General features: G+C 40.6%; 1 protein-coding gene across 4 annotated transcripts in view; it reads right to left on the bottom strand.

Moving 5' to 3' along the window:
• Nucleotides 1-11,445, bottom strand: part of aplf (aprataxin and PNKP like factor) — a 229,812-nt gene that overhangs the window by 217,638 nt on the left and 729 nt on the right. The window lies entirely within an intron of this gene.

Here is an 11,445-nt window from a genome sequence, read left to right as displayed (position 1 = left end):
ACTAATTACTTTAAATCTACATCCCCTCATGCTTGATCCGTGCAGAAATCAGAACATTTTCCCTAGTCTCTTGATTTTTGAATACCTTCATCAAAATTCCTCTCAGCCTCCTCTTCTCCAAGGAATACAATCTCAACTTCTCCATAATACCTCATAACTGAAATTCCTCAACATTGGAAACACTCTCATAAATCTCTTCTGCACTCTCCAATGCCTTCACATCATTCCTGAACTGTAATACCCAGAACTAGGTGAAGTAGTCTAATTGAGGCCAAACCAATGTCTTATGTAAGTTTAACATAACTTTCTTGCTCTTGTACTGAATGCTTTGATTAATAAAGCCCAGACTACTGTATGCTTTGATAACTGCTCTCCCAACCTATTCTGCCACGTTTAACAACTGATGCACATATACATCCAGGCCCCTCTGCTTCTGCAATGTTCTTAGAATTGTATCTTTTATTTTATATTGTCTCTCCATGGTCATCCCTCGAAGTGTATCATCTTAAAATTCTCCTCATTGAACTTTGAGGATAGCAAGGACTTTTTATTTACTGAATGGTACAAAGCAGCAGTTTACGCATCTCATTTTACTAAATATATTCAAGAACATCATGGTGATTGATGAATTAGAAAAAAAGTAACTTTCTGCTCACAATATATTAAACAAGACTGTTTCACTAGCTATCACAAAGTAGGTGATAGTAAGTAATTTAATGTAGCAATTTTGGCAAAGACTGGTTGAACGAAAACTAGATTCAACTATGCTACTTCCTAGAACAAAAACAAGCAGGCTATATTTCCTGGATGAACAACCTAAGGGTGAGAGTCAAGGAGGGGGCATTCCAAAGCTGTTCCAATTTGGATACTTCCATTTTCCTGAACTGTACTCTGGGTCTAACCAACTTGCAACCTCCTGCTGCATGTGCCTGAGATTGAAGACTCGTGGCAGAAACTTGTGATCTTGAGTAGATATCATCTTCAAATCGAGGGACTGTCAGCAATGGTGGTGGTGACAGTCGAGGAAGGATTAACATCAGTTATAAAATATATTTATTTAAAATGTATTACCAGTGTTTACTCACTAGGGCTTTCTTTCTTTGTTGTTCTTGTGATAATTGGCGCTAGCCTGGGGCTGTTTTGTTTTTCTTTTGTGTGTATACCAGGTGAGACAACAAGTAGCAGTAGTCAAAGACAATTAGAACAAGGTAGATACCTTACAATTTTGACCTAGTAATGACTGGCAGTGGACTGACCTGGACTGATTATGTTATAGCTAGCAGGCAGCAAGTTGCTGTTGATTAAGCTACCCTGGTATACCAAAAATTGCTACACCCCTCATACAATGCTGCTTAAAACAAGGTCCCTTTAATTTTTTTTTGTGTTGACATCAATGTGTAATGTGTGATTCATGGCATTATTCATCATAACATTAATTACATAGATGTTTTGTTGAGGTTATGCAGCACCTGCCTCCTTATGAGAAGCACACTATGGCAGGTTGCCCAGAAGGCATAATCCTGTTTGGGTTCTTTGAGTGAAACTTATTGGGAATTATGGGGCACAGGAGAAGGCTATTCAGTCCATTGTGCCAATGTTGACTCTTTCAAAGAGCTACCTCTACAGTCCCACTCCCCTTGCCCTTCTCTGTAGCCCTGCAAGCTTTCCCTCTCAAGTATTTATCCAATTTACCTCTGAAAGTTATTGAATCTGCTTCTACTTCCCTCTGAGACAGCGCATTCTTAATGATAATAATAATGGAGCAGTGCATTATGTTAGCAGTTTTCTCCTCATTGCCAAGGAGGTCTTTTGAGAAATGTCAAGTGCTGCTTTTAGGTCAAGAAATGTAGGTTGTATCTGGATCTTCTAATTAGACTGAATGTTATCAGTTTGAATAAGAAATTGCATTATTAGCAGCTAGATGAATACATTGGTCATTAGCTTTCTGCTTATGATTCTCTGACAGGTTGCTGCCATACATTCCAACTAGAAATGAATGAAAATACGAAGGCAGTTATTGACAGGAAGTTCATTCCACAAGGTGACAAAATGTATGCATATATCATCAATCTGAGGGAAGTCTAGAACAATGTAATGTGTTACTCTATTTCCTTTCATCCTAAATATTCTTAGCCAACTAAGTCATTTAGTGAACAAAGCCATTTTGTAGCTTTGTAGCCAGAGTCACTGAAAGGTTCAAAATCAGAAGTCGCTGGAAAAGCTCAGCTGGTCTGGCAGCATCTGCAAAGAAAAATCAAGAGTTAACGTTTCGGTGCCCCTTCCTCAGAACCCTGTGATCCTGGGAGGATTCAAAGCATAAGTGATGAAACTTCAGGTGGAATCCACATGGGGTGAGTCTGAGCTGGAGGGAGTCACTCAAGGATGTGATATGGCTGTGGAAACGAGTTTTAGCAAATACTTGGTCAAACAAGAGGAGTGACGGTGAAGTTAATGTTGGTGGACAAGAAGAATGATGGGATTTCCATTCCAATCTGAGAGAGAAGCAGCACTTCAAGGTGGGCATGCCTAGAAGAGATGTGGCAGTGAGTTAAATACTAAATAAAAACCGAAAGAACTGCGGCTGCTGTAAATCAGGAACAAAACCAGAAATTGCTGGAAAAACTCAGCAGGTCTGGCAGCATCTGTGAAGAAAAATCAGAGTTAGCATTTCGGGTCCAGTGACCCCTCCTCAGAGTTGGTTGAAAGGTTGACTGGAGAAATGATCCACATGTACTAAACAGATCTTTGGTTTTGTAAGGTAACCTTTACAAAAGGGGGATTATTGTCTGTAAAACTGTGAGGTTTAGAGAGAGAATTAAAAAATCTGAAATGCATACAGTGATTAATATGCTTTTTCAGGATTTTATGTTTCTTCAGTTCTATAAGAACAACAGGCAGTATTTATTACTTATGTCAACACACTAACACATAATTGGAAGGTTTCTAAGAAAACTAAACAATAGCTCTATAGTCTGCTGCCAAGATAATACTAAACTGGGGAACAAAAAATAATAATGTCCATTTGCATACCTGCATAAAGACATCTGGAATTACTTTTGAAACAGGGCTTATTAGGTTAAGCACAAGTGGTTTCTGTTCATAAGCAGGCCATTCAATGTGTTGAGTATTGGATATCTATAAAAGCAAACCAATTATTCCCACTCCCTCCTTTTTGATCCCATAGCACTGCAAAGTTTACCCCCTTTGTATAGTCATCTAATTCCCTTTTGAAGGCCCTGTTTGAACCTGTCACCACAACCTTTTCAGTCAGTGCATTCCAGATCCTAATCCTTTGCTGTGCTAAAAAGGCTTTTTCTCATATTCCTCTAATTGTTTTACTAATCACCATAAATCAGCATTCTCCAGTTCTTGACCCTTCTGTCAATGGGAACAACTTCCCTCCATTCTCTTGTGACCCCTTCCTATTTTGAATACCTTTATTAAATTTTCTCTCAACCTTCTCTCACAGCATCATATTAGATCAATTTCACGCAATTATATCAATGGCTTCTCATTCTTTAAAAGATAATATAATTACTGCCACCAGAACAATAATATGTTTTTGTTGTTTATAATTAAACCTCCCCCACACAAGTCTGACAAACTAGACTTTAACAAGTACAACAATACAAACTAAAATTAGGCAGTATCTGAATATACTGATAGGACAATGAACTAGATTCTTGTCCCAAGGGTGGTACATAGAGGCCTGGATATCTTGCACCCATGTCACACCATCACTAACCTACTAAACTTTCTTCTCAAGTGCTAATCATACATACTAGGGATAGGAGGGAGGTTGAGTTGTGAGACAGATGCAAAGATGCTTCAATGTGATTTGGACAAGCTAACAGAGTGGGCAAATGCATGGCAGATGCATAATAAAGTGGATAAATATGAGGTTATCCACTTTGGTAGCAAAAACAAGAGTCAGATTATTATGTGAATGTCTATAAATTGAGAGAGGGGAATGTACAACAAGACCTGGGTATCCTTGTACATCAGTTGCTGAAGGTAAGCATGCAGGTGCAGCAGGGGCTAAAGGTGGCAAATGGTATGTTGACCTATGCAATATAACAATTCAAGCAGGGATATCTTGCTGCAATTATTCAGGGCCTCAGTGAGACCACATCTAGAATATTGTGAGCAGTTTTGGTCTCCTTAGCTGAGGAAAGATGTCCTTGCTATACAGAGAGTGCAGCAAAGATTTATCAGACTATTTCCTGGGATGCATGAGGAGAATTTGAATTAGTTAGGATTCAAGTTGGTGAGTTCAGGAGAATGAGAGGGGATCTCATAGAAACCTCTTGAATTCTAACAAGACTAGACAGTGTAGCTGTAGGAAGGTTGTTCCTGGCAGTGGGTCCAGAACCAGGGCTCACAGTCTGAGGACAGGGCAAATCATTTAAGACTGAGATGGGGAGAAATTTTGTCACCCAGAGAGTAGTGTGCCCATGGAATCTGCTACCACAGAATGCAGTTGAGGCCAAAACACTATGATTTTAAGAAAGGGCTGGATATAGCACTTGGGGCTAAAGGAATCAAAGGAAATGAAGAAAAAGTGGGAACAAGCTATTGACTTAGATGATCAGCCATGAGCATAAAAATTTGCCACAGCAGACTCGAAAGGCTGAATGGCCTACTCCTGCTCTTATTTTCTATGCAGTAATACCTGCTCTTTATTGGATTATTCAAAGATCCAATAGCCACGAGAGATAAAAGACCTTGCTTTTAATAAAATAAATTGTACTTCTTCAAAATGAGCCTCGCCACTTCTGTTGAACTGATATTTTCCTATTTCGGACATAACCGTCAACATCAAACAGAGTTCAGACACAGGTGACCAGATTTCTTGTAAAACTTCCTTTAAAACAACCTCAATGCAGAATACTCAGAATGTCATGATGTGAAATGATAGTGAGTGACATTTATCCTTCATAGAAATTCCTCTGTGTTACATCAAAGGATAACATATATGCTTTGATGAAATGTTGAGCTGTAGTGCTCATGAAGGTGCCCTTTTGAAGAGGTTTATTCTGGGCAGGTGTGAAGCTTCTTAGAAATACAGCTGCAGGATGAACAAAGCATAATTTCTTAAAGAAAACACCTAATGAGATAAATATATTAACAGTTGCTTTATCAGCGGAGTCTGAGACTTGCTGAAACCGATAGCATGTTTGTTTCCAAACAGGTTACTAAGTTTCCATGTCATATGAAGAATACAGAATATGTTATAATCCTGAAGCTAGAGTCGTGGCTCCTCTCAATTTTTAGGCACATGGGGAGGACATTAGATATGTAAGAGATTTCTTTACATTTGCAATGAGCTGTGATTCATACTACCTCCATTTGTGTCACAAAATATTTGGACTAGAAAGTAAAATGTTAAAAATAAATAAATGGGTAACAATGAACTTTGAAGAATTAGGGTAAACAACTAACATTTTACCAAGATCGTGGCTCCAGGATGCCATAGTTTATAGAATATGAACACCCATAGAGTAGAATATGAATCCTAAACCTATGTGAAAATTAGGCAAATGGTCTTGAGGTTTTGTACTATTTTGACTGTCTAATAGCACAATCTGCTATGCTGACGATACCCTACATCTAGCAATAAATGACGAAGACTTTTAAAATTGCTTTACACTGTTCTAAGGGAAAGTGGTAGATATATTCAACTGTAAGAAAGCATACAACATGGTAAGGACAGAGGAAACAGGTCATTCCAGCATTCAACATCACAGTTAATAGCAGCAAATTAGAACACATCTGTCAATTCATCTAGTAACATCTGATGTCAAAAATAGCGCAGAAATCTGAAAAACCACTTTTACAAATGAAGTAATACTCTAAGAAACATTAACTTGAAACTAGAATTTGTGTGCTTACATATTATGTCTGGTCAGTAATGAATTATGGATATGAAGCCTGGAGAATTACGAAAGAGGAAGAAACAAAAAAATTGCTTCAGAATGTGGTGCTTAAAGATGATCTCAATTGTAAGCTGGGTGGAGAAAATAACTAATGAAGAAGAATGAGTGATAAGAGCTCCCAAACTCTGAAACAGTATCAAAAGAAGTCCAAAAACTCTATTCGTCATGTTATACATGCAGAATGTAGCTAGAGACAAAAAAAAAACCTGCAGATGCTGGAATCCATGGTAGACAATCAGGAGACTGGAAGAACACAGCAGGCCAAGCATCATCTGTAGGAAAGGAGCAGTCAATGTTTTGGGTGTTCTTCAGTACTGCTCCTTTCCTCTAGATGCTGCCTGGCCTGCTGTGTTCTTCCAGCCTCCAGTTTGTCATACATGCAGAACAGTCGGATAAAGATTAAGAGATGAATAAGAGGTTGATGGTGAAGTTAGACAACACCAAAGACTGCCCTAACCAGAACTCCAACAACCAGGTCATCCACTGTTGCTGTGATCAGGAAGTTTGGAACACCATGCATATTATGCCACTTGGCATGGCATTCAGAGGGTGTAAGTGAATGGCACAACCACATGCTGGACCTTCAGCTCCCTTCAGTTCTGAAGAAGGCACACACTGGTCTCAAAACATTAACTCTGTTTTTTCTCTTCACAGATGCTGCAAGGCAAACCTGCTGAATTTCTCCAGCAGTGAGTTATTTCAGGGTCTGGATTTAACAGCCACACAAGATAGCTGACTGGGTTGATATTTTCTTTTTAATTTTACTTTTTTGACTGAGAGGAGTAAGTCCCTTCTGATGCTGCCAAGAAAAAGGGGTTATTTCAGGGAACACATTGCAGAAAATCACACAGCTGCAACAAATGGTTTTCTGTTAGCTGTTTTTAATGTCTAAACAAACAATCACAAGCTGTGTACCTGTGGTATCGCGAAATGTGCTCCTTGCAAATGGAAACTCCTGTTGGGACAACCAGTTCACAGGAGCACCCTTCATATTTTGTATTACAACAAGCATCAGTAGTGAGGTCTCAATCAACAGGCGGGAACCAGAAAGCTTCCCGATCAGATCCAGAGGTAGGCAGGGCTGCCCACTCTCTCCTGTCTTGTTTGTGTGTTGTCTACAGCATTTTGCTGAGTCCATCAGGAAGGATGCGAGCCTGAGAGGGGTGATTATTCCAGGTAGCGGAGACCTGCAGGTCTAACCTTTACTGTACAAGGATGACGTCGCTGTTTCCTGTTTGGATCTGCTGTTAGTGTGCAGACTCATGAGCATCTGTGACCAATTCGAACTGGTCTCAGGAGCCAAAGTAAACAGAGACAAGAGCGAAGCCACATTCTTTGGGACCTGCACCGACCGATCCTTTATCCCCTTCACCGTCAAGAAAGTTCTGGGAATATAGTTTGGAGGGGCCGGAGCATTTGCAAAAACTTGGGAGGAGTGTATCACCAAGGTGAGGCAGAAACTGGGCCTTTGGGAGCTCTCCATTTCAGGTTAAAACCAAGTCATCAGGTGTGATGTACTCTCTCTGTTTTTGCGCACAGCGCAGGTGTCGCCTGTTCCCAGAACCTGCCTTGTTGCAGTCACTCGAGCCATCTTCCACTTCATCTGCAGATCTAAGGTGGACCGTGTCCGCAGGGATACCATGTACAAAGCTCTGGATAAGGGGGGGGAGTCGGGAGAAGAGTGCGGCGAATGCACCCAATGCTGTCCTCATCCTGATGGCCACATTCATGTGTGGCTGCATCAAGCTGTGCAGCAACCCTTGGTATGCAAACTAAAACGTCACTACGTACTGAGATTCTACCTATTCCCCGATGTTGTGAAGGATGGGACTGGGCTTGGCACCGCAGAAAACCCCAAGTAGTTGGACCATTCCGTATCACCTGTCCTTCGTGCAGAAATCTGTAAAGAAAACACTTTTGACTCGATCAGGAAATGGTCAGCGCGTAGTATCCTCGAGTCCCTCTGGAAAAAGGAGAGGGTGGATCCTGTCCCCTGAGCAGACTGTCAAAGTCATTTGGCAGAATGCCTCAATGCCAGAACTTTAAAACAAACACCAAGACTTTGCTTGGCTGGTGGCGAGAAGGGCACTACTTGTGAGATTCTTCGTTTTTTTTTCTTTTACAGCACAGTACAGGCCCTTCGGCCCATGATGTTGTGCCGAACTTTTACCCTAAACCTAAGGTCTACCTAACCTCCACCCCTACCTTATACTATCATTCATATGCCTATCTAATAGCCACTTAAATGCCCTTAATGAGGCCGACTCCACTACCCTCTCTGGCAATGCATTCCACGCCCCTACCACTCTCTGAGTAAAGAACCTAACTCTGACATCTCCCCTATATCTACCTCCACTCACTTTAAAACTATGCCCCCTCGTAATAGCTACCTCCACCCTAGGAAAAAGTCTCTGGCTGTCCACTCTATCTATATCTCTGATCATTTTGTACACCTCTATCAAGTCACCTCTCATCCTTCGTCATTCTAAAGAGAAAAGCCCTAGCTCTCTCAACCTTTCCTCGTAAGACCTTCCCTCCATTCCAGGCAACATCCTGGTAAATCGCCTCTGCACCTTTTCCAACGCTTCAACATCTTTCCTGTAATGAGGCAACCAGAACTGGACACAATACTCCAGATGTGGCCAAACCAGGCTTTTGTACAGCTGGAGCATAACTTCACGGCTCTTGAACTCAATCCCGCTATTAATGAAAGCTAACACACGATACAACTTAACAACTCTATCCACCTGGGTGGCAGCTTTCAGAGAACTGTGGACATGAACCCCAAGATCCCTCTGCTCCTTCACACTGCCAAGAATCTTTCCATTAACCCTGTATTCTGCTTTCAAATTTGTCCTTCCAAAATAAATCACCTCACACTTTTCAGGGTTAAACTCGATCTGCTACTTCTCAGCCCAGCTCTGCATCCTATCAATGTCCCTTTGTAACCTAGAACAGCCCTCCGCACTATCCACAACTTGACCCACCTTCGTATCATCCGCGAACTTACTAATCCACCCTTCCACTCCTCCATCCAAATCATTTTCAAAAATCACAAATAGTAGAGGACCCAGAACAGATCCTTGTGGTAGACCATTCGTAACTGAGCATCATGTTGAATATTTTCTGTCCACTACCACCCTTTGTCTTCTAAGGGTCAGCCAATTCTGAATCCAATCTGCCACATTTCCCCCTATCCCATGCCTCCTTACTTTCTGCACGAGCCTACCATGGGGAGTCTTATCAAACGCCTTACTTAAATCCATGTATACCACGTCCACTGCTCTACCTTCATCCACGTGTTTGGTTACCTCTTCAAAGAATTCAATAAGGTTTGTGAGGCATGATCTACCCTTCACAAATCCATGCTGATTATCACGCATCAAACTGTGCCTATCGAAGTGATCATAAATCCTATCTCTCAGAGCCCTTTCCAATAATTTGCCCACCACTGACGTAAGACTAACTGGCCTGTAATTTCCGGGGTTATCCCTATTCCCTTTTTTGAACGAGGGAATGACGTTTGCCTCTTTCCAATCTTCCGGCACTATACCCGTGAACAGTGAGTTTATGCTTGGATTTTCTGTGCCACCGCACTCGAAGCGGCTGCAGGGGTGTAGAAACTGTCACACATCTCCTTCTGGAATGTGCCTTTGCAAAGGAAGTCTAGAGTGAGATGCAGTGGGTCTTGTCGAGGTTATGTCCTGAGCAGCTCTGTGATACAGGACTATGTGCTCTACAGGCTGTTTCCTGGGATGCACACCGAGACAAACATCAACTGCGCCTGGAGGACTATCAACATGGTGAAAGCTGCTCTTTGGTCTGCGTGAAACTTGTCAGTCTTCTACAGCAAGGAGTTGACCTCGACCAAGTGTTGCAGACTGGCTCATTCCAAGGTCCAGGATGATGTGCTGAGGGATGCACTAAAGCCAGGGGCAGCCACCGCCAAGGCACAGTGGGGAAAGACCATCAGCCAAGGTCTTTATGCCAAAGTGCAATGGGAATCCATTCAGTTATCGGAACCTCCCAGTGCCTCATATGTATGTAAATATAACCTTGTATAGGAAAGAGGAAACCTTGGGTTTGCTTGTTCTGCACATGTACAGAACCGAACTGCTCTCATGACCTTGTATGTAATATAAAGATTTTTTATGAATCCTGTATATTTTTGGAATAAAAATTGCATTATAATGAACTATATTTATTTCTGAATGTATTGTGTTTGAATTTGATTCAACAGTTTGATTTTGACTATTTGACTTTACCTGGTGTTTCAGTTCAAATGGGAGCCTGATCTCATGATACCTCGTCATCTTGGTGAAAAGGTGAGCACAAGGCATGATGTCCTCGGATAGTCACTGTTCCTTTCTGGACAAGTTTAGTACTTTTTAAATATCTTGTTTAATTTTCATTAAAGTATTTATTACATATTATTATTTTGAACACTTCATATCTTATATACCCCGAGGCAAGACATTGTCCCACACTAAGAATGTTTCAATGCCTTATGGATATAAGCCAGATGTAAAGTTCATTCATGTATATAAACTGAGATTACTTAATCGCTTAACAATTTTTTAAAAAAATTTCAGTTAACTACAGTTTTAATCACATATTTAATTGATACATTTATCACATCTCTGTCATTCAACAGTGTTTTTAACTGATAAAGTACAATCAATCATAAATAAAAAGTCTATTTTCTCTTCCTGTACAGAGGTTGCTAGTCCCTTTTTTTTACTAGTTCATACTTACTTCTAAAGAAGCACCAAGAACGAAATTATAACTAAATTGTTTACTGAAAAAGAGAACAATAATAAATATTGTGTCATTATGTCCAAACACGCAAATTAAAAATATTGGGAGCCTTCATGCAGCCATAGGGCAAGAGCAAGTGCAACACAACCAAAACATAGTTAGAGCTTCATTAAAAAGAATAAAAAGATAAGTAATGGACAGAGCAATAGTGCTATTGGTTATCAGCCCAACACAATTTTATGGATTTATTTCTGTGATTCACTGTCTACTGATGTGTATCACGCACTGACAAGAACTGAACAGTTACAATATTTGCCATTAAAGAATGTTGTTGCCTATACACCCACAGTTCAGCTCTGCTGGGGATCAGAAATCACAGTAATTTGTTTTGACAATTGCTTGCGTGATAAAAAAAAAGTGCTAAATGGAAGTCTTTCATTCTAGTTCGCCATCAACTAATGCTGGAATGCACCACATGATACCTGCTGCTAGAAGTCTGATTGGCAAACATTGATTGATTAATTGATTGATTTATTGTCACGTGTACCGAAATACAGTGAAAAGCTTTGTTTACAAACGGTAGAAGCAGATCATAATAAGCAAAGGATGTCCTGATCAAAAAGACTCAGACAGAGGCACACAGATTACATTGCACAGGGCGCGCGCGCTAGATAAGATCAACATTAGCAATATCAACCTTACTTGAGGGTAAAAAGTCCATTCATCAGTCTGATAACAGCCGGGGAGAAGC

The sequence above is a fragment of the Rhincodon typus genome, chromosome 9 (assembly GCF_021869965.1).
Source record: "Rhincodon typus isolate 14 chromosome 9, sRhiTyp1.1, whole genome shotgun sequence".
Lineage (NCBI taxonomy): Eukaryota > Metazoa > Chordata > Chondrichthyes > Orectolobiformes > Rhincodontidae > Rhincodon > Rhincodon typus.
This window is presented reverse-complemented; position numbering and strand designations above follow the sequence as displayed.